The sequence below is a fragment of the Phalacrocorax carbo genome, chromosome 14 (assembly GCF_963921805.1).
Source record: "Phalacrocorax carbo chromosome 14, bPhaCar2.1, whole genome shotgun sequence".
Lineage (NCBI taxonomy): Eukaryota > Metazoa > Chordata > Aves > Suliformes > Phalacrocoracidae > Phalacrocorax > Phalacrocorax carbo.
Genome location: NC_087526.1, coordinates 6,483,661 through 6,507,871, shown reverse-complemented (window position 1 = coordinate 6,507,871; position 24,211 = coordinate 6,483,661). Strand labels below are relative to the sequence as shown.

The 24,211-nt window shown below is 46.6% G+C and overlaps 1 long non-coding RNA gene across 1 annotated transcript; it reads left to right on the top strand.

The window, feature by feature from the left end:
- The first annotated feature begins 9,927 nt into the window (after window positions 1-9,927).
- On the top strand, window positions 9,928-10,721 carry LOC135315659 (uncharacterized). The gene is made up of 2 exons (XR_010375145.1): window positions 9,928-10,048; window positions 10,155-10,721. It is a non-coding gene; the product is annotated as an uncharacterized LOC135315659 (long non-coding RNA).
- The last annotated feature ends 13,490 nt before the right edge of the window (window positions 10,722-24,211 follow it).

The following is a 24,211-nucleotide window of genomic DNA, read 5'->3' as shown; positions in this document are numbered from 1 at the left end:
CAAAATTTGGAACAACCAGCATGCCAGCGCTGTGAACACTGACCCCCGTCGTATGTTCAACCAGTCTTTTCTCATGGATTTTGACTGAATGCAACATCTGACTTCAGCAAAGTGTGTTTTCTTTCTAAAACACTTTTTGCCCTGATTCATAACTGGTAGGAAAAAATAATCTATGGAATGAAATATGCCGAATGTTTTAAGCAAATATTTAGGCAAAAAGCAGCTGGTAAATCTCTAATGAATTGCTGTATGTAAAGCTAACACATAACTCACTGCATGCCAGCCAGAAGGGTCTAATCCGCCTCCTCTGCTCCTAACTCCTCGTGACACCCAGGAGCTGGGACTGCACCGTGTACATCAGAGGCAGGCAGCAGGACAGGAGATGCATCTGTTGGCCTTCCCCTGTCTGTCCTGGGCTCTGGAACAAGATGATTGATTCTTGTGATTATTTTCTCTGGTTCAGCTTCTCCTGCCCTGGTTTTAAGGACAGGCTGTTTCACAGGGGGACTCAGGTGACATAGGTTTGAAAGGACAAACTGATCATCCTTAGCAGATGTCATCGCTTCTAGATACACCCATGCACTCCTATTCCTCTCCACACACAAGAGCTTAATAAAATCCCACACATCCTATAAAGAATCCCATTTTCCCCTTTACTTCAGTAACACTTTAAAATAATGGGACATTGATACGGCATTACAAAGCAATTCCCTTGGATGGATCCATGGCATAGCTGTTATTAATACCAAGTGAGTTCACAGTGATTTGTTATCATGGTGATTTTGCATCTTGTTTATTACCTTCCAGAGATCACTTTGCAGTGATTTTTAAGGTGGCACGGAAATTACCATGTGAACTGTGTCTTCTAAATCAATGCAGTCTTTTCCTGCCTAATAATAAAGCTCTCTTATGGTTTTCAATGAGCAGATATTAGCTAATGCTTAATTACTGTGGAGGGGCATGTACTAAACACAAGAGAGTCAGCAGCGTTAATAAAACTCTTTGAGTAAAAATAAATCAGGAGGTACAATAAGGGAGATGTTAAGGAATGAAATGTTCACCTCTGGCTTTGCCTGGAGGGGGTCACTGCAAGGTTTTAGGTGTGAGTACTCTGGAGACATCAATAGCTCCTGGCTCTGCTCTCATGGTGCAAAAGCCTCTGCTGAAGGAACCCCGTGCTGCTCTCTGGCAATGCTTGTGCTTCACACTTCAGTGTTTCACAGCCACCTCTCTCCTGTGAAGCTGTTGTTGATCCGGCCCATTGCTGCCTAAAATCCCTCACAGCTCGGAGTGCCTCCCGCACCGCAGGGCTGCTGGCTGGGATTATTTTCATTGATTCCTGACACAGTTTCCCATTGATTTGCAAGGATCGAGCTGCAGTTGGCACTAGAAGTTTTGTATCAGTGCATCAGTGGTGACAAGCGGGGCAGGTTTTGCTCTGGCGACATGGCAGCAGCTGATGCTGATGTCTGTGAGGCTTGTGAGCACCTCTGTTACAGGTCAGGTCTCGACCATCCTGAGCACGCAGCTCCCACGGCCTCGCCGGCAGCAGGAGGAGGATGTTGGGCGAGAGCCGTGCCGCTCCCTCCATCCCCTGCCCGTGCAATGACCCTTCAGCCTCCAAACCTTCTCCCCATCGTGGAGACAAGCCACCTTCTCCTCTGCTTCACTGCAGACTAGCAAATTATAGCTGCAATGACCAGCATTCAACAAGTCATAAGCTGGTCCTTTCAGGAGACTCCCACCTGCTTTGAAACCAAGACTGGCTGCTCTCATCTTTCTCCCTGCTTTCTCATGAGGAGGTTTTAAACCAGCACATTTTCCAGATTTTCCCTGCTAATGTGCTGGCTAAAAAATGCACTTTAATCTGAGAATAGGGACTTGGCTTCTTCTGCCATCATGGGACATGCAAATGGTGTTCAGTGATGGTTTGGGCACAATCAATGCTAGTGATGGTTGTGTGCAAAAAGATGCTTAGGTGTGGGAGGGCAAAACCTGCCTGCAGCTGGGTCCATCCCAGAGTCCAAACGCAGGAGCAGAAGTACAGGCTGGTTGTCTCAGAGTCAACAGCTACTTTCAGTCAGCAGAGCCAAGCCCATGTGCTGCCACCAGCCTGAGCATCCTTTTGCATATCATGCTTTGCAGTGATGCTTAACCAAAGCTGAATTGCAACAGAAGCTTTGAGAATGATTTACCAAATCATGCTGAACTCACAAAAATCCAGCACTAGCAATAAATACTCAGTGTAATCTTAAAAATGGGATGCTTAAACGTGACCAATACTCAACAGAAAGCATGCTTTAACTCTTGCCTGACACCCGTGGTACTTCCATTTCTGAGCAGGTTCATTTTCATTCCCTAGAGGAGTTGCATATAAAATAGATCATTTCAGTGTTACTTCATAATACATTCTTATAACTGATACATTGTGTAAATAAAATGAAACATTAATAAAAATGGCTGGTGTCTACCTCCAGCTCTAATTTTAGTACCTGGGGGGGAAACTCTTGGAATTGACGCTAACAAATTTCACGTACAAGGCACAAAGAAAATGTGAGCACTCTAGGAGAAGGTAGCCACAGGGCCAATAAATTGTCTTCCTTAAGCCAACTAGCTGTTGTCTATAATGCTCATAAAACTCTTCACACAGAAGACCCTTCCCAATGAAATAAACCATCAATCTCCACTGCATTACTATTCATTTTCCATGTGCGCTGAGAGCAAATGTCATCCAAGGCATTACAGTTCTCTCAAACTATATTAAAATACATAGTCTGATGTTATATCTTTTCAAGCCTCTCTGTTCATAAATTGTCACTGCTGATTGGAACATAAAACATATTTTATAACACCATAAAGCCCCAGAAGATACAAGATCACTCATGTTTGTCTTTATGGCTCAATGTGTAGGACTTTGAGACACGAAAGCATTGTGTATTTCATAACAGAAATGGCCAGAGCCCCGTGGAGAGGAAGTCTTAGACATTTCCATAAAACATTATTACCATATTCCTTGATGACTGAAGCACCGCTGCGCACAGAACCTTGAGCCTTTAACTTATGGACTGTAAACGGATGAGTTTTCCTAATAAATCGGCTTTGTTTAGAAGCTGAGTTACCCTACTCAGTGCTTGGCTTTAAAAGTTATTTCCAGGTGTCAGTGTAATGATGGCTTTTTTCCCATTTTTCTTTCCTTCCTGATATGGTTAAGAAACCATCCTTTCTAGGGATAAGTCCCCTGAGAAGTCAATGAGATGTTTCAACATACAGGGAAATTAGATCAGCATCTCAGTGATGCTCTGTGGCTCCATCAGACCTACTCTTTCTGAATCCTCTTTGGGGAGCTGTGGCTACCACCTTCCAATGCACCGAGATGCTTCTGTGTGGAAGGAAAACTGCCACCCACACCTGCAATCCCTGATCCCGCTCTGCCCTTATCTACCTCCAGTGCTTCAATGCAGAAAAGCTTTTACCCACTTCTTACCACAGTAGAGCAGTTCTGGGATGCTCCAGCACTGAGTCCTGTGCTGTCAGGGTCACAAACCAGGCTCCATATTGCACAGAAGCCCCAGGATGGGGGCAAAGGCTGGGTTTGGAGCTTTCAATGCTACAGCCAGCGCAGCCAAGACACCATAAAAGGCTCCCTAAATTGCCTCTGGCATCAACCAGCAAATGGCTCCATCATCACTGGGAGCAGAAGGGCAGCAAAGCATGGCAGTTTACTTCAAGGTGGAACAGTTCATGCTCTGTCCCCTCACCCGAGCTGGGTCTTAGCAGAAACATCAGCAGTACTGTGGGTATCTCACCATGCTGCAAAATGATGAGTCTTCAAAAAAAATCACTGCAAAGGTGCATAGCAGCACCAAACACCCGCAGCTCGCTCAGGAGAGCTGGGTTAGACGCATGGCTTTACAGCAGGAGAGTTCCAGGAACTCTCTCCATTTCATTGCTGCTGTATTGAGTACTGAGCTGACTGTCCTGCACGTCTGCAATAAGCCTGGTTTCCTTCTGTACAGGGACTGGTTAGTGCTGTGTTTTCTGCTAGGGAAAGGACTGCTCAGCTCCCAGGAATCTCTGACATAATCTAAAGCAGAACTGGCCAAAACCATATGTTTCTCTTGGGGTCCCTTAATATTTCAAATAGTTAAATGTCACCTGCATTTTCCTACACCCTCCCTGTTAGTAGCACAGGCTGCCTGTGCTGCCTCATGGTCATCAGCATCCATGTGATGCTGCGTTCCTAATGACGGCACTTGGTATTCACGTGGGCAATGCACATGCTTTACACAGACTTTCTACTCCTGTTTAGCTTTAATTATTGGACACTCAGACTAATATATTACTGGAAGAGCTCCTGCTATATTCAGCCCAGCGATTTTGTATTTTGTTGTTCCCCAGTATCCAGATGAAGGAGAAGGAGGCAACTCAGGGAAAACTGGCAATCTATAAGCTTGGCTAACCACCTGAGGAACCTGAGGTTTGCTCCAGCACCTGATGAAACCAGAAAGTACACTGCAGGAAGATGAGTGTTGCATCCCGGGGGAACTGTCTGTCCCCAGAGCATCTGTGGGGTGGCATTTTGGGAGGAAAGAAAAGAAAGACCAGCAAAAATAGGGATGGAGGATGCCCAGATAGATGAATTTGTCAATCAGGTTGACAAACCTTTAAAGTCTCCAGAAAGCCAACCTCTGGACACAAAAGCAGGGACACAATCTTGTTCTGCTCTCAAGAAAAGGCCCAGGAAGTAATACTAGCCCAAATACTCCAAAATTTCTGAACCCTGGGGCTGGCAGGGGCAGCCACAACCTGCCCTGGCTCCCGCTTCCCAGACACAGCTGCGTGAGGGTCCCAGCAGCCCCGGCGATCCAGCAGTTCAGGCAGGACACCTTCATTCCATGTGCCGTGTAGCTAATGCCTTGGTATTCGTGTGGTTTCCTCTCCGCAGAAAGCCGTGCAGTATTTCCACCCATTTAAAGGTCTATAAGAGGTCTCATCAAAGCCAGGTATAGTTTATATTGCAGATGGCTGCTGACATGATATAATCCACACTAACAGGCAGGCTTTTAAAGGTCAGAGTCTCACGTCACTTCTGTTATTAGCTTTGATGTTGGGAAGACGCTGAATTCCCTCCGTGTCTTTTTCTTTTAGAGGGAGAAAAGACACTGTTTACTGTCAGGCTCTTCATCAACATAATTGGTGGCTTCCCTGGAATCGCCCCTTTGCTTTAAAAAGCGCTGTAAATCAGCTGTAGGAAGCCTGGTCTTTGAAAAATCCTCCAGCGGAAGAGGAACATGAGCAACAGTTTGCAAGATCGGCTCCATGTCTGTGCCAGATGTGTGCAGGAGGCAGGCAAGGCTGGAGCCTTTCTCATCCTGCATCCCTACGCTGGCAAAGCTGGAGGTCATAGTTTTGAGACGTGAGTATGGCAGAGCCCCAGCAACTTTGGGGAGCCCCCCAGGAGCTGCTGGGGGTTCTGGGTCTGGATGGGACCTTTGGTTCCATTTGCCACTTCCATCCTCAGTGGAGGAGCTGCTCCCAGCATGTGCATGCCAGGTTGTAGTGTGGATGCTTCCAGCCCTGAGCAAGCAGCACCATATAACCCTTGCCTGCTCCAGAGCCTCAGCCGTCCCTGAGAGAGCAGAGATCACCCCAGCCTGGCCATATGGGCTGTACAGCGGGGTCTGCAGCTCTAATGCACACCAGTAAGTATTACTGGGACCAGTCTGATCAAAATGAGGTGCAATAAGTATTTCAGGTCTTGCAGTGCCAGGGCTGCTGTCCTTGAAGCCCATGCAGGGCTGCATCCTCCCCGTCCCCCCCTGTCCCCTGGATCCCACCCAGCAGAATGGGAGAGGCAGCAGAGTGTGAATCCCCAGCCCTTTCTGTGACCCCCCCTTTCTAAACAGGACCCAAAGGGGAGTTTTTGTACATGAATACCTTGTTCAGAAAAATACTGCAATTACCCTAGCTTCCAGCTCACTTGGCTGGAGTTTACCTGGTGGCTGCTCCAGCTCCTGGAAAAAATTCTCAGCACCTGATCTCAAGCAAGAGACTCTGTGCCCATCACCGCAGTCCTTGGAAAGTCCCTGCTGGCCTTGATCAAATCACTCACCCTTACAGACCCCAGCAAATGCCGAAGCCATTCCTGGGCCTGGACATCGCAGGACAACGAGGAGCTGGCTACCTGGCTGGTGCCACGTTCAGCTCTTTGATCCCAGCAATATTTAAGCTTTGCCTGAAGATGGCACTAAAGAATGGCTGGGGCGAGCATGTGGCGTCCTGGCCGCAGCTGCACTTGCAGTGTGATTAATACAGCACCAACCGGCCAATAATCGCAGTTCGTATTCCCCATAAAAGATGTGTGTCCATCTGCCTTCGCCTGCCGGGTTGGGGATTGCTGAGAAGACGGTAGAGGTCACTATGTGCCCAGCAGACCACAAACCCCAAATCCCTGGGCAAAGGCTGGGCTCACCCTCTCCCCTGCAAAGCTCAAGATTCCTGTGGCAAAATTGGCCTCTAGCTTTTCATGTTCATGTGTTTCACCCGTCTTGCTCCTGACTTTGTGCAACTGTAGCAGCAATTTTCATTTGTCTATGTAAATGGCACCCCAGAGGCTTACAGGATGCAGTTAAAGTGCTGAAATTATCATAAACCCACTTGTTTCAGGGCAGCATGGTAGGGTGGTTGTTCCTCCTCTCTTCTCCTTCCCCATCCCACGCTTGTAGCTCCATTAAAAACAATCCACAATGCAAACGAGTTACCAAACTGCCCGGCTTCCAAACAGCAAATTGTGTCACCCTCCCGCAATACTGGACTATGAACCACGGCTCCCAAAAAATCTAAATCCCTGGGCATTAATGCCAAAAACCCCCAGAGCCCCCAGGCTGCCTTGGGCAGAGATATTTCAAAAGCACTTTCCTGAGGGTTTGCAGTGGACTCATGGGCAGCCAGGGGAAAATTCCTGGGCCAAGGGCCAGGCTGCACAGAGGGAGAATGGGGAAAAGTCAGAGATTAATAGATCTACGCCCGCGAGGGGCCCAGGCGGAGGCAGCATGCCCGGGCACAGGGCAGCTGCCCGGCGAGTGCTGCTCGGCTGGCGGCGGGTGGGAGCAGCTCAGCGTTATCGCTCACTGGAGAGCATGAAGAATTGATCTGAATTGTCAGCTAAGTCATATGCCTGTGTCTGAATATGAACCTGAGAAGCCATCACACAAAAAGTCCATCTCGTTTTTGGTTACCAGCATTTTCCTGACCACTAAGAAGGGCTCAGGCGAATTTGGGTCCCAGCCCAGGACTGGCTGTGGCTACTGTCCATCAGTGGCTATCCCTCCATGCTGCAGGACAAGCATGGGCTCGTGTTTGGGGAGTGGGGTGCACTGCCATTCCTCCCCTCTGCAGCCTGTGCAGAAACACCCCCAGAGTTTAAACAGACATTTCTAATGCATTATATGAAAAAAGGCATTTTTATGACAAGAGTAATGGGCCGTGATGAAGTTTAGTGTCTTTTCAAGCCTTTACACATGGTCTTTCCAGTGAAAAGAGAATGTGAGGTATACCAGAGGACTTCCCAAAGAGGATAAGATATGAAAGGAAAGGATAAACTGCGATGCCAAATATCCATATGGCAGCACAGTGTTTGTGTTGGAAGCAGAGCCGAGCCACAAAGTTCAAAGCTCCAAGCAGAGCTCCTCTGGAGTTCAAGGTCCCTCCAACTTGATGGGAGGATTTTGTCTGATATAGCTGCAAACCATGACATGGCACTGGCATGTGCTCAGCAGGGCTGGTGATCGCTTTCCAGTTTGACCCACGGCCAAGCTATAAAGTCTATATTTGAGCTGCTCCATCATTTTAGCTCATCACATCTTCTAAGCCATTCCTATGCAAGATGTGGCTGAAGTTAAAGGCATTACGATGTGGACTGGGGCTGCCAGCCTGCACAGGTCTGAATTCCTGGCTTTCCCTAAATCATGTCATCTGCCTGAGCATCCTTCACCAGCTTCCTAACATTTCCCATCCATCTTGGCCATTGGAAACCCTTTGGATCTCCCTTTTGTTTACAATGAGTAATGGGCAGGAGTTAACAGAGGTTCCAGAGGAAAAGGTCAGTGTAGTTCAAGCAGCATTAGGAAGACACTCTCAGACCCGCTTTGATCTGCGGAGGGTTTAAGCGGTCAATAAGGCAGCACGGGAAGCAGCAGCATCGCCCTGATGCCCCCTCAGCAGAGCCGCTCCAAGGGCCCCGGTCCCAGTCCTGGCCTCACCAGGCTGCAATTCCTACCAGTCCCTTGGGGTTTATGGTGAGGGAGGGCGTGAGTCACCCAGCCCAGTGCCTGGCGGTGCCATGCACGACTTCTCGGGCGGCCGCCCACCACTGCAGCCTCCCCGCGTGTTTGTAATTGCTGAGGCAGACTGTTTGCTTCTGCCACGTCTATGGCAATCCAGTAAAAGTTTACAAAGGGCTAGAGCTGAATCATGAGCTTGTGAAAACACCGGTCTGGGCTCCCCGGCTCTGCGGTTCAAAGTCTGCAGTGTGCCCCATCGATTTACACATTTATTTATTTTACGCCTGCGCCATGGAGAGGAGCCATTTCAGAGATTACTGTTCCAAGAAAACCGGGTGAAGGCCCCTAAGCCAGAGGCAGTGGGTAGGACCTGGGCTTTTTAACCTTCAAACGCATTGGCCTTGTGGAGCCTGCCCAAGTATGGCCAATAATATGAGAGAGGCAGGACGATCTGCCCAGGGCGGTGCTGGATGTAAGGCAGCTCCATCGCCCGCAATCCACGCCACAGCTGCAGGGCTCAGTGTCTGCTGGTGGTGGTAACACTATGGGTCAGATACCCAGCAGCCCAGCTTGGCCCAGATTTTAAGAGCTATTTCCACCTCCCCAAGATGGAAAGACTACAGCCTACAGTCCAAGAAGGATCTTCTCTCTAACATCATACCAGCGTAAACTCTGGCGTGAATTTAAAAATGCACTTGTCATCTGAAATAACACCCCGTATAGATGCTCATTTCATATTCATGATGGCCTCCTTCTGGTTTATCCTAACCCACTTTCAAAGTAAAATCAGCTAAATTTTAAAAAGGTGCTGTCATCCTAATATAGATGTTTCTGTACGATTTCTGCAGAAAAATCTCATGAATTCACCCAGCTACAGCAATCATGTTCTCTGTGGACAGGAGACCTGGCCCCATCCACTGAAGCTCCAATGGATGTGAGGTCTCCATGGGTGCCTCCAGGCAAATCATTTTTGGGACAGGTCCAGGGCAGGAACACACAGCAGCTCTTGCATTTTCAATAGGATCCCATATGAAGGACAGCCACAGTCTGCCCAGAGCCTCGCAGAAACAGCCTCTTCACATCCTCTTTTAATCCACTCACACCCTCTAGATCTGGTTTAAATAAGTAGGTGGGTTTTTCCCAAGGCCCAAGCAGGGACACACATGCTCCTGGGTTCGAGGGAAGCTTTGGAAATGGGGTCATGAAAGGATATAGCTGGGAGAAGCTGCACAGCAGCTGAAATCCGGGGCTGCACACCCGCCTGGGGCTCACATGGGATGGCTCAGTGGCAGCAGAATGGCCACACTGCCGGCAGCTGCCTGGTGTGGCTTCTCCTCCCTCTGGGGGCCTGGAGGGGAGCGAGGGGGTCCCGTGCATGCTGCAGCCGTGGGGCCAGCAGGCAAACCCCAGTGTCACCCTGCAGGCTGAGCCAGCCCAGGGACGATGCTCTGAGCCGGCAGTGGGGACCAGACCACGCATGTCCCGTCCCGGGGCTCCCCTGCCCCAGCTACACCCCATCATCCCACCACCACCACCAAGGGATGAGGCTCATTGAGCAGGACCCAACTGGGGGTGGCTGAAAATGCAAACGCAGGAGAGGCAGGACAGTCCCCCTGCACACCCACAGCGACACTGTGCACCCTTCCCCAGCACGGGTGTGTGTACAGCGGGGCAAAGGCAGTGGGTATAAAGGCAGGAGATCAGAGATCCAAGGACGTGGAGTTGCTGGAGGAGATAAGCACTGGGAAAGGCTGTCAGCCAGAGAGGTTAGTATTTATCTGGACATAAAACACAACTATAGGGAAACTACAGTAAAGCGACAAGGTAAATATTTCAAGTGGTGTTTCCATTAACTGCAAATTCCCTTTACAGAGTTTCCTTGGTTTTGCTCTTGGACTCGAAGTCGTTGCCTTCGGTGACTTTTTGCTCCTTATCTCAATTCTAAATGTTAAACTCCTTGAGTCAACTGATTCTAATATTTTAGAGTGTTGTTTCAGTGATTTATCAGAGCTACACAAGCCAAAATGAGGTGTTATTTGTAAAAGTTTGTTTGAAGCACTTAAAGGAAAAAAACCCATTTCTGAAAACATGAATGAGATTATGTTTTGAAAAAAATACCTCTATGGTAAAGGAGCTGAAATGAAAGTGTGTAATTCTTCTGAGGGAGTTTGACAATCAAAAGCTCTGAAATGGCCCTTCATGGCCCCAAAACAGTATTCCTGCAAATCTTTCTATGTTATTAATAAGTGTTAGCATTTCTGTTATATACATTGTTGTGCAAAATGCATTTCTGCCATCAGCGCCTTCATTTATATGAACATTTTTATTGTGCTTTCATTGTTGATATATTTTCAAGTTATTTATTACTTGTTTATTTAAAATCACTTTTCTATGTTGCCTTTATATTTCTTGAATGCATTAAAAATACATATTCAAATAGTCTGTGTCTCTAGGAGGAATGATCTTAATGATAGAACACTTTGTATTCACTCGTCTCTCTCCTGGCAACTTCTTCTGCGGGTTTTATAATCTCTCTATGCTTCCTCATCCTCTTTTGCAAAGGCTTTTTTTCCCTGTTGTATTTATGCAGAGTATAAATGCCACAAAGGAGATATCGATATTATTTGTTTACAGGGTGCTCAACACATTTACAGCTAGGGTCCAGAGGTTCTCTCATAGTACAACGAAGAGAAACACAGGTTATTTTTAGTGCAAAATTCCCATATGGCTTTATAACAGAGATATTTCTGGTGTGCAATATTTGCTTCTAATGATAACGATTCCAGCTCTGATGATAAAACCCCAAATCTTGCAACAAGTGTTGTTTCTTTTTTTTTTTTTCCACTACTCCTGGAGTTGTGTTATTGTGCAATTAATTCAGCTTTCATTTATTATAATTTTTAAATGACTTATGGCTTCCAAAAGAGGTTGAAATGGCAAACCCTGGTGTTTCAGACATTCAAAGGCATTGAGAAGAAGGAGGTCCCAAGGCTGTGCTTACACGGCTGAGCCACAGCACAGGGACCCAGTCCATGACCACAGAGAGGCATTGGGGGTCTGCAATGACACTGGGGGCTCCTGCCTCCAAACTGGGGAGGAACTGGCCATTGGGGTCCAGCCTCGTGCCCTGCAGGCTGGCTTTTGTCCCAGCTGTTCACTCTCAGTGCGATGAGATATCCACTCTTACATCCAAAATCAGTAGGTTCCGGCAGGATGTCATGAAACAGATTTTTTTTTTTTTCTAAAATACCCCTCAGAGAGGGGGTGAGTGCCTGGGGGAGGTTGCAAGATGCCTATAACACAGGCACATGGGTGGAGAAGGTGCACATATCAGGAGCAGGCAGCTACAGCTTCCCAAAGCATCCCTGTGTGTTGCACAGCAAACCCATTTAAACCCCCCTGAGAGGCGTGCCCTGAGCCTAGGATGGCCTCAACGTGCTCCTGTCCCACTGTCCCCCCCAGTGCCAGTGCGCGACCCACCGTGCCCCGCCGTCTTTGCAGTGTGACCTGTCAAGAGCAGGGTCAGCCGCAGGTCAGCCCTAAAGAGAGAGAACAGCAATTGCCTCCCTGCTTATCAGTCCTTTCGGTGGGTGGAGAGACACCCGTGGGGTGGGTGCAGGGAAGGGGGCTGCGGGGACAGCCCGGGAGGGTCACCTCTGGGTTACTGCCTAATAGCTGCTCTGATGGAGGAACAAGATTTCAAGGCAGATTAATCCCATTTGGTGCCCACCTCCCGCATCGTTACAGCTTTTACGTAAAGCCAACATACACTACGCAACGGCAAGTACCTGCCCTGCTCAAAAAAGGTGCTTTTCCAGCCAGAATTATGCACATTTCCATGCCTGACCCAGGAGAGAGTGAAGTTTTGCTGATGCACAGGATGACCCTAAACAAGGCTCGGAATCCTGCTGATATTTCTTCTCATCCACCTTGCAGCCAACGTCTATTTATATATTTAAGGCTTGAAAGAACGAAGCGTTTAATCATGTGCTTAACATCAAGGCCACCAGTAGTTCCCCTGACATTGATGAAATTATTCCTGTACCGAGCACTGAGCATGTCACAACCTGCTGGGCTGGGACCCAGGCAGAGCCCTTCCCAGGCCCTGCTCAGAGACGTTTTGGGGCAAATGGGCACAATTTCAGGAGAAACAACCCCATCACACAATGCCCTCTGAGCCGCAAAGTCTATCACACCCAGGGAAATACAGAAAACTTGGTACCACCCAGAGCTGGGGTGAAGCAGCTGCCTCAAAACAATAGCCAACACTCAGCTTTTTGGGGGATTTCTCATTCTTCCTGGTTTCTGGTATAATTTTCACATCTTGGACATGCTTCTGTTAATTCTCCAAGCTGGTCGGTGAGCTGTGTCCACACCACTTGCCTCTGCAGGAGGGTATGCATTTCTAAACCTCTCTGGGTACGCGTGCCCCTCGTGCAGTGAGGGCTGTGGTGCTGGCGCTCTGGCTGTCTCTATTTTTCTTTAGCCCAACTGATCCAATCTGGGAATAAAAACAGAGGGAAACAGATGGTCCATTGTACACGCTGCTCCTGCCTGCACCCACACCGGCTTCCAAGAACCCGGCACTGGGGCCAGCTCCTGCCTCTGATTTTTCATGTTTCAGGTTAAATGTATGTGCTAAGAGGAATTTGGGCAGGACAGCTTGTGCTCCTGAGGTGGGGGGGGCACCTCCGTCACCCCCTGCGTTGGGATGGTTTTCCTGCTAGTCCTGAAGGAATTGGGTGGAGAAGATGATCCTTGGGGCAAGAACGGGTGTCCTGGAGCCCGGAGCCCCAGGTGTGCCTGCAGGTGTCCCTTTTGTCATCCCTATTAATTGCTGGGTCACATCTTGGATCCTACATCAATAGGAAAACTCTTAAGTAGGTTATGTCATTTGGTATCAGTGGGTTATGCCTATCACAAAAAAGGGAGAGTTTTTACACCTGCAAAGAAGGACACTATGAAGATGTTTCCAAACTGTGTATTACCAGCTTCCTTTTGCAATTATTATTGTACTGCATAATAATTTATTAACAAGACAGCAGCTTCAGTATCAAACTCTGTCTCCACTTCAACCAGCTCCAGGGAAGTTTCTGTTTCACTTCTGTATAGCAAGCGAAGGCACAGCAAAACACCAGACACATGCAGCTGGTAGGTCCTAACCCTGCTCCCATTTTCCAGGCTTTCTCCCTACCTTAGGAGACAAGAAAAGGCAGAAGGCTGACCCCAGGTATGATGAATTCCTGCTGAGCTTTTTCCCATTAACTTCAGTAAGGGCTTAATCCAGTGGTTTTCAGAAGCTGGGTGGCTGGTGGGGATTTTTGATGGAAGCAGGGGAGAGGAGACAGGGTGTTAACATGTATTTCTGATTAATTATAGTGTTCTCAAGAGTAAGTGAATAATAGTACTGGTCAGAGCCAGGCATCACACGGGTCTCAGCCCTGCAGGGTAAATGGTGTCTGAATTGTGAGTAATGTTGACCTGGCAGAGGCCAGATAAGATACGGATTTTTCACATCCAGGACTGGCTAGAATTCCACATATTGATAACGAAATGCACCAAAATATAGCCAGCGCTTAGCACGCAACTCTTCCTCGCTCTCTGAAATTGTATTCAGCTGGGCTAGATAGCAGAAGTGCCGAGTAGGGCAAGTAATTGCGTATGCAAATGATTAGCTGAGAGGTTAAAAGGCTTCAAGAACTTCCAGCTTTGCCCCCTATCTAGAACAAAAAGCATCTTTTCCTGTTAACCTGGGTGAGAGCCGGAGGCCAAATCCTGCCGCCTCCAGGAGGGATTTCTGCGGGGAGCCTGACAGCTACTGACCTGAATTATGCTCCAGTGCCACGAGATAAAATAACAACTAAACAAGTGTTGACGCTAAACTAACCTATTGAGAGAGATCTGGAGAGGATGGTGTTGTTCCTGCGTGTTGGGTGTATTTGGTGGCTGAGCACTTGCCATCCATGCTGAACCAGCAACTTTTATAAACAGCTCCTAAATTTACTGATAGCTCTCAAAGCCATCTCACTGTCCTAAGTTAAAGCTGCACAGAACAAATAAAAGTTCAGACAATCATTTTTCAAAGCATAATAATCTCTCTAAAATCACCTGTGCTTGTTCTTCAGCATCTTGAAAGCATGGAGATATCCCATTGCTCTGAAAATACACAGGAGAAATGCAACAAAATGAATAGTTTGACTTTCCTGGTTTTATTCTGCTGTATATTTTATAAAAATATATACATATAAATATAAAATATGTATACATATAAATATACATATATTTCAACTATTTTTCTATTACTGACCTGTTCAGATGTTTCTCAATGGAAAATGTTCACAATTTCCAGTTTATGAGCTGTTTTGGGAGGGGAGGTGACTTTTTGCCACTGATTTGGAATGAAAAATGGTTTGAATATCTCAAGTTTCCTACCGAATATAAACTCCACCTTCCAGCCAGGACTGCCAATGAGGGATAATTTTCCTCCTGCTCCAGGTTTTCTCACCTATTCAACGAAAACTTATAAACACCATGATACACACTTGAGTCTTCTGCATTTTTGCCAGGCTAAATGATAGAGAAATTGGTTCTCCCTTCTGACAGCTCTAGTGGAGATGCTGAGGAAAGACGCATGTTTAACTACATCCTTACATTAGGAATCTGCTAAAATCAGGGCCAAATGCAAGCAAGCATTTTCCTGGGAGCAACTCATATCACCAAAAACATGGTGGGAACCAGGTCCTACGCTGTCTCCAGCAATTCTCCCTAACAATGTGGCTCCAAATTACAGAATGACACACTCATGGGTGGGCAGAGTTTTACCAACCTTAAACATTTTAGCAAAGCACATTCACTTCCCTGCTTTCAAGATATCAGAGTGAGACATTTCTTATAATAAAAAGATAAAAATACAAAACCAAACAGAAACTTGGGACCACCCCTCCTGTTCAGCAGCGCCCTGCACGGAGGTTTGCAGATCCCCCAGCGCTGCTCTGGGTTTCGAGACACATTGATGTAGTGCCCATCTGCCCGAAACCTGAGTGTCATAGGAGCCTTCCTATTACGTTAACAGCTTTTGCTGCTTGGCGTTGGATGAATAGGGCAGGTCATATCTCCCATTTCTTTTTAGACTTTGCAAAGTCAGGAAGGTTGTGTCTATTTGGTATTAAACATTATCTCTTGCAAGCATGACTTAGAAGCCTGTTTAAAAAACACATGGGCTTTCCAGCCCCGTACAGCAGCGATACGTGGACCCACATCAAATGCTTCTTTTATGAATCACAAAATAGATGCCATCTTGCTTATGAGTGTGTGTAAGCTGGGAGTTATGACTAAAACCAGCATTTGACCTCCTCGCATTCCCCGTTGGACACATCCTGGCATGCCTCATTGAAGATGCCCGTATTCTGTGCTTTGCCTTGTCACTGGGAGATATGGCATACAGATGAAATTATCATATTGGCCTCTAAAGGAAAATATTTAACCCGGAGATGTCAATGGAATATAGAAATGATGGTTAAAATCCCAGAAGCCTGCCTTGTTTTTCTCTTTTTCCTTTCATCTAGCACTTTGGGTCATGCCATCACTTATACGCTTCAGCCCAAACAGGCAATTGCTGAGTTAAGAACCTAGAGTTCAAAGTGAACCATAAACCTTAGTCTATAAGATAAATCATACAAATTACTTTACAGAAATAAATAGAACATTTGGGAGAGAGGTTATCTTCTTGCCTTCAGTTTACATCTCTAATGACTGTAAGTTCACAAATGCATTCTGTCAAGAATATAAACATTGCTTTTATTATACCAAAGACAGATATTTATTACCAGCTCTTACAGTATGGCCAGCCAGCTTAGAGGAAAACCCTGGAATCTGGGCAAGAATGTAGAAACTTTGTATTGATTATTATTAAATTTGTGGGCACCTTTATAAGGGCGATGAACGCTACTCAGGACAACCTCACCGCCTGGGCTAAACTGCAGATATTAGGATTTTAAACTTGAGGACGGGGCTGAGCTTTGCTAAATTTTTCTTGTGCAAGTGGTGCTGACATGTAGAAATAGGTGTTTCCACGCAAACACACCCAGGTAGGATTTTTCTGGAACTTTGAACTCATCTTTCCCACAGTTCTCAATAATTATATTATCATAACCTTGTGCAGCACTGTGTTTCGGGGCACAATCCTTACTCTCCTGCCCTCGCTGCCAGAGGAATTTCATTCGGATTAGGCTGTCACTCAATCCTTTTTTTGATGGCACAGTGTAACAAGGTAAAAAAAAGGGTTATTCAATTAATATAAAGGGTTTTGCTGCAACTGGGTATTAGAGAGGTCAGGGAGATGTGGTGCCAACCCCAAAGGGTGCTTGACCCCAGGATCCCAGCATGGAAACTGGTCCCCATTCCTTCCTTAAAGAGCTGCCTCATCCTGTTCTGCCCAGGCCAGCATCCAGACCAGATTAGAGTTCCCAGCAAAACAAAACCTTTTTCATTGCTCCTCCTGCAGAGCAAGGGAACGGCTTGTGTAGGATGAAGCTCAGGTACCTTCGCTGAGGCTTCCAGCATGCAGGAGATGGGGATAGATAATCTTTTCGTTGCTCAAGTCTGGGAGCACTGAGGTGCCATGATGCTGTCTGAGAACCCAGCCTCTCATCCTTGCTCTGTAGGATAAGGCTGGCTGGGGGAGGTTGGGATGTCAGGGACAGGAGGCCCTGCTCATGTCTGCGGAAGTCATAACATCAAGTGTTTTCACTGCTTGATGGACTCAGGGTGCTTCTGGGGAAATGAGAGACCAGATCCAGGTCCAAAAGGATAAGAGGAAAAGCCTCCCTGAGCCCCAAAGACAGCTACGCAGAGCGGGCGGGAGCCATTTGGGCTCTGGTCCACCTCATCTCATTTACCTCTCCAAAACAAGTCCCTCTGAGCCCAAGCTAAGGTTAATTAGCAAAGCAAATGTGGGCACATTTCCATTCTCCGTGCCTGGGCTGTTTTACATAAGCCCACGGGTATTTCTCAGCTCGGCCAAATCAGCACCTCTCAGGAGCCCCCTCCTCTCCCAGCAAAAGTGCCTGTTTTGGAGCAAGAGAAGAGAAAAGACTCACACCAAAGGCATTATGCACTGCATATCGCTGGGCTACATGTGTTCTGCGATTGCAATAGTCATGAATAAGGTATGAGAAATTGGACATGATATTGCATTTCCTGCTCGTGCATCTGTCGGATAAGCTGTTCGGAGCTGGCCTCTCCAGCCAGAGATTGTTTCTTTCCTACATCATGACAGTCACAGTGTCTCTGGTCAGTTGGGCTACCTTATGTCTGCTAAGGGAAGGAAGGGAAAGAAAAGAAAATAAAGGGGCATGTTGAAGACACAAGCGTTTAAGCCTGGGCACGTCTGTGAGCATGTGTGTGACACATTCGTGAGCTGGCTCGTCAGAAGCAGGGATGTAAAGTCTGTGCCCCCGGTCGCGCTCAGCAAATCAAAGGGTGGAAGAAAGAAGGAATGCCTCAGCTCTGGCTACTCCTGCAGATCTTGCCCAAATGTTGCCGGCGTGCCGCTTCCCCTCCCGGCGGCAGGGCTCAGAGGAGCTGCAGGGAAACCTGGGGTGCAGACCAGCTCCCGCTGTGGATTGCACATCTCCCGTGCCCCCCAAATCCACACTGCGGGAACCTGGGATCGGCGCTGAGCGGTGGAAGAATGGGAGGGCTGCAAGTGGGTCCTCGAGGCTGGTGAGAGCGAATTCATCCCCGGTCAGGAGAGCTCCAGGCTTCTCCCCCCAGCGCAGCGTCCGGCCGGGCAGCAGGTGGCAGCGGAGGGGAGAGGAAGGACTGTCAGGGTTTGGGGACGGGTGAGTTTTGGGGTGACTGGGGTGCGAGGGGGGAGCAGGGCTCCATCCCCGGCAGCGGAGCCGGGGCCAGCCAGCAGTGGCAGCCCCGCTGTCCCCTGCGCCCCAGCGCCACCGCGCCCAGACCCCCGCCGGGCTCCATCGGGGTATGCCGGGGGCGGCAGCGCCGCTGCCTCCCCGCGCACCTTCTCCTCTGCATACGGGGGCTGCAATAGAGAGGAGAATCTCACCTCTGTTATATAAACCCAGGGACCATTTAAAAACCCTTCCCGACGGAGGGACGGCTCTGTTCTCTCGCGGTGATGCACCAGAGAGTGTTTTGATAAACTGATCATATCCACAGCTCAAGTGGATGGGGGTTTCTGGAGAAAGTCCAGGGATTTTCTGCTCCATTTGACGTCTCCCACACAGCACAGACTCCTCCCTTTCTTTCCAAACAGAAGTGTTCTTTTCCTTCTCTTTCCTTACTGTTTTCTTCCAGAGGGAATCAAGATACGGGATAGGAAGGAACACAAATGAACAAACAAACAAAAAGCCACATTAATTATTTTTGCATTGAATTATGCAGGAAAAGACCCACCCTTTTCAAATGCAACTGAACAGCTGAGAAAATTCTGAGAAAAAAATGGGATTTAATGGGAAAAGTGCATGGAAAAAATGTATTTTGCTTCACTCGAGATGTTTTGCAGGAACACCTGTGACTCCTCCAGCAGCCCTGCTCCTGTGCCGCCTGCCCCGAGCGCAGGGACCATTGGCATGGCCAGAGCCCAGGACTCATCTCCATCCTCAAGATTGCCCTTCATGGAGAACTAACCATGCTCTCACCATAAACAGTGCATTAACCTTATTTTAATACAGGGGTTGATTAATATTTTTATTTAAATGGTGTCTCTGGGTTCTTCATTACTTGGCTGTTCAGTTGGAAGCACCAATAAATATTTTGCAGTTTAGCAAAGAACTGAGAGCGGGAGCATATTAACTGCATCCCAGATGTAGTGTCCGTGGCTCAGTAATCCCTGTTCCTTGGGAGACCCAGACATATCCAGCTATTTTCCCCACATTCCTCTCTCTTGCACTGGAGCCACCCTCTCAAGGGCTCTTCTCTCACTATGGACTTTCCAGAATGATAAATTAATTATGACTTGCATTAAAACCAGTGCATCTTAGTATGAGGTCTGTCATAATCATAGATGAATGAGGTATCTGGATGAACACAGGGAAAACTTGTCTTCGTCAAAGCCATTTATAACACACAAGTATGCCAGGATTAGACCAGTTGTAATAAACAGGCCAGGACAACAGTGATTAGGCATGAAATTGAACGATGGTAAATGTTTTAATACAATGGTTTACACAAGTAGTAGTATATTAAAAAAAATATCTCACAAGCATGTTACCTGAATGATAAATGAAGATGGAGCCTCCAATAATAATAACAATGTAAAACAATTTGTGAAGCCTTTTCTAAGCAGCACCCTGGTTAGATTCCAAAGAAAATACATGCAAAAAATATTCAAAATCCCATGCATTACATTGACTTTGGCCAGCTCCCAGCTCTTGGGTATAAAGATTTCTCCCAAAGTTTTGCAAGTAAAACAAGTTCTTTGAATGAGGGCCCAATCCTGCCAGCTGCTGAGCATCCTCTGTTTTCTTACTGAGGTCATTGACATCCATGGTTTGTAGGAGAGATCTAATGCATAGGTCAAAAAATATAAACCAATAACAAAATCCATCATATCAAACACACACAAAAAATGAAACTTTTAGGATCCACCCCTTATTTGTGTAATGCCTTTTTTTTTTTTTTTAATGAAAAATATCAGACATTTGGATACTTAAGTTACTGCTGGAAACTGTTCCTGCATCTGAAAGACTGGACATGAGGCCTGCGTAACTGGACGACTGCTCTCAAGGTTAGGGCCAAACCCCTCTTGCTCCACTCGTGGGAGCAGCCTGATGCTTGGAAGCTGCTTCTGGAAATGCTCCTGCACATGAGCAGCCCTTTCGCCTCCGAGCATGGTGCAGGATTGGGCTCTGAGCCCTTAATCCCCACGGTAAGAAGTGGAACACTGCACACAAGATGTAGCAACAAAACAGATTTAGTTCAAGGTTAGTCTCAAGAACCCTTATCTGATCACTGACAGTAATTTATCACGCAGAACCCATCATTAGTGTCAAGCTGTTTTATTACCCACTAACTTAACACTGTTTTACCAAGAGTCAAGTGTGATGTCACTCATGTTAAAGTAATTTACAGCTAATAGATATGAGGTAGGAGTCAATGCTGGCTTGCTGAGTTCCTTTCATACTCGGTGCTAGCTCCTTTCATTTTGCCCAGTAAGCAAAGGAGAGAGCAAGGAGAGGCGGTAACAAAGGGGAAACAGCCACATGTGTGTGTGCCCATGCATGCACAGAGGAGCTTTAAAATTTCCCAGCAACTTTTCCCTTCAAATACAAGAATTCATCCCAATACATGAACGCTGATATTGCAGAGTTGAAACGGCCAGTAAGATTTAAGAGACAATAACAAATAATCTGGTTTGTGGGACAAGAAATGTGTGATGCTTTGGTCATGTGGAAGCACCAGCACATCAGCAGAGGGGGAATCCCTGCTGGAGTCGCACCATGTACCCGCAAAACCTATGAAATCTGTCTCACAGGAAAGAGTAAGCTTGGGCTGATTTGACGTTCCCTTTTCAGTGGTCTCAGTTTTCAGGGTAAGAATTCCCTTCATTTGGAACATGAAGAGAAGTTACAGAAACCTCGATAACCAGTTTTGTTACAAAAAAATGGAGTTGGTTGCATATGAACATTATTTTCCTTCCCTGCTTTCCCCATCTCTCCAGCCAATTCTGTTCAATCTTAAGGTCAACCTCAGTGCAGGCTGTGTTTATAAGAGAATACATTTCCCATTTCCAATCACTTGCCGTCTCCTTTAATGAATCCTCCTGCTGACGTCTCCAGGATCCATATTCTTAGCCCGTTAGACATTCAGAGATAATCCTGACTAATGTGTATATACTCAAAGAGGTTTATTGTGGAGAATTGTACATTTGGGATAAGCAAAAGGGCGTCCTGTATCAGTTCACCTCTCCAATTTTATACCCATTAAAAACATTTTAAAACACTGTATCTGCTTTTATTTCCCCTGGAAGTTCCTAAACTCTGGGCTGTTTGTACGGTGACTTCGGATGGTCCAGGAGGTATGACCCTTCAAGACACTGCAGAAAAGCCAGAGAAGGTCTCTAGGGATTAAATTTTAACAGTTCTTGGGATTTCAGGTAAATATCTTGCTCTGACAACACACCTGGACTGTAAATCATTGGAGCATCACTTTTGTCAGCCCTGTCAATAACTGTCCTAGTCTGTAAATTCTCTTTGATCAAACAGCTCTTGGAAACACATGATTTCAATGGTGACCTCAGCTTCAACCCACAGCGCCAATTGTATGCAGATTGGCCAACGTCCCCTGAAAGAAAGACCCCAACATTTGGCTGTGGGAAGGGGCCAGCTGACCAGATGTGGGGCTGAAGGTTTGGAAAAGCTGGACAATGGCTAAAATCTACCTCGAGATTGGCCTGGGTACAGTCAGATGGGATATACATGCTCATAATTTTCAACCCTTCCATGGGGAACTGAATAAAGGCTTGCCAGGACTTCTGCTTCTGCATATCTTTGCTCACTTAAAAATGTTCCAGTGGTTCCTTGTAACACATGGCTTTGCTCAGCTTGTTTCTGCGAAATCTCAGGAGTGAGTGGGAGATTGCAAGTGGCCCATCACCACATCCTCCCCCGGGCACTGCTTTGACCACAGAACTAGTGGGTTTCCACTGAACTGGGTTGGGAGAAAGCAGCTGGGTAGTACCAGTTATGGTCCATGCCTAAAACTCACATGGTGCAAAGCTCAGGTTCTCCTTAACTTTGTATTTGCATGTCCAAAGAAGCAGGAAAAAGCTCTCCCCTCCTTTCCCCAACTCCAGAGCATTCAACCATGAAAGCCACCCCATCTCTTGTGCAGCTGGGGTGCCCAGAGAGGGAAAGAAGTGCTTTGCTTCCCACTCTGGCCAAACAAGCTGCCTCTCCACCTCTCCCTCTCTATACCACCTTTCCAACTAATTGGAGCCATGTTTTCATGCCAAAGCAGATGAAAAATGCAGGCAGAGAGGTCTAAGAGGTTGCTGAGAAGGTGAAAAATGAGGCTGGGAGAGGTCAGAGATACAGACGAAGAGATGCAGAGAAGTGGGAAGGGGAGTTTAGTGAGGTGGAGAAGATTTGCTGACCCAAACCAAGGCAGTTCAGATGTGGCAGAGATGATGTGAAAGGAAAGCACAGCCTGCAAATACAGTGAGCTAAAGCAGGAAAAATATTGGGCATAGGGGTATTAAAATTAAGCATAACAAAGAAATGCAGGGAACATTAAATTTAGTTCTAGTAGATAGGAAAGGCTGCACCATCATTTGTCACATCCTTTCAGTACCTTGCTTATGAGAAGTCCTAGTGCCATTTCTCCCTCATGGAAGTTATTTTTAGACACATAAAACATATGAGGAGAGAGGTGCAAAATGAAAATTAGCCCATAATGCAGATACTGTCCCAAATTCATCCCTAGGGCATCTGTGTTAACTTCAGTGGAAGAATTCAACCAGAGATTAATTCAGACCTGTATTTATAAGTGCACGTCTGTGTAATGCCAGCAATATGAGTCAATAACTTCACACCAAGACTGCAACTGGTAAAAGAAGTGCTTCTAGTTACAGACACCAAAATTAAGCAGACAACGAGCATTAATATCACAGCTTATTTTGGGCAGAAATTTTATAGGATGTGAAAGTCTGTCCCTGATATTGCAGAGTTAAATAAAACTTCAGTAAGTAAATGAGGGGGAGTCCTATTTTGGGACCGTGCCGTCTTCTGGGCCTTCAGAATCAAATCTGTGCAGCCTCCTGATTAAAAAAACAGACTACTGCAACCCTTCAGACCTTGGAAGAAGAAACAATTTTCTATGCAGCCAGATTTTCAAGTGGTTGGATTTCCTAAGCACTTAACATATTACTACTTATTTTTTAAATCCAAAATTTCTTGCTTCCATCTACTCTGTACACACATAATTATGGGGGGAAAAAAAAAGGTGATATGGATTCAGAGCAGCTATATAAACCCCAGTTGGCTTATCGCACTGCAATGCAGGTTCCTCCAGTCCTGAAGCTACATGCAGAAGAAGAGGGCAGGCAGACCTGCTCACAACTAACATGCCTCCAAACCCTTCCCATGCTTCCCTCCATCCAAGCAAGCACAAAGAACCAGGAATGCCTCCAGAGGGTGAAGGGCCTACAGAAACCATGAGGATGGTAACACAGGTACAGCCTTGCTGTAGGGAGGCTTTTGTAGGGGCTAAATGCTCCCAGAAGATTCATCTCTTTTCTTTGGGTAATTTTGGAAGACATACCTCCAAAAGAGACCCATGTTCAGGAGCCATAGACCATCCCAAAGCTGTAAACCAAGTGCTAGGGTGAGTGAATGATCTCATTTTCCAGAAACGGATTTTAATGATGTATTAAAAAAAAAAAAAAAAAGTATTTCCACCAAGAAGGCTGGTTGGAAGAGTATCCAACTGGGAAGCAGGCGCAGAGCACCAGTCAGACAACAACGTCTTGGTCTGCTACATTTTTCCCAGGTTGATGAAGTCAGTAATGCTTCCTGAAAGTCATGGCACTCCTAAAGAACAATGAATCTGAGGGTTTCCATATTTGCCAACTGTATTTTTCATATTTAATCCTTCCATTCCATTTCCAGTTTCTTCTCAGCAGCCCACATGGCAAGGCGCTTTGTTTATGAGAACACTGCTGTTGATATTAGATCTTATGACTCCAGAGTCTGAAGCTTTAAGGAAAACCACCCAGTATCACGGGACTTGAAATGAAAAAATGAGCTCATACCCCAGAGATGTTCAGCTGAGAGATTCCATTTGATGGGAATGCTCTACAAAGGCCTCCAAGTGACTTGGACACCAGCATCCCATCTCCCAGCATTTAGCAGTAACATAATGGTCCCAATTTCCTTCCCTGGCACGGGAAGAGCAAGATCATTTGC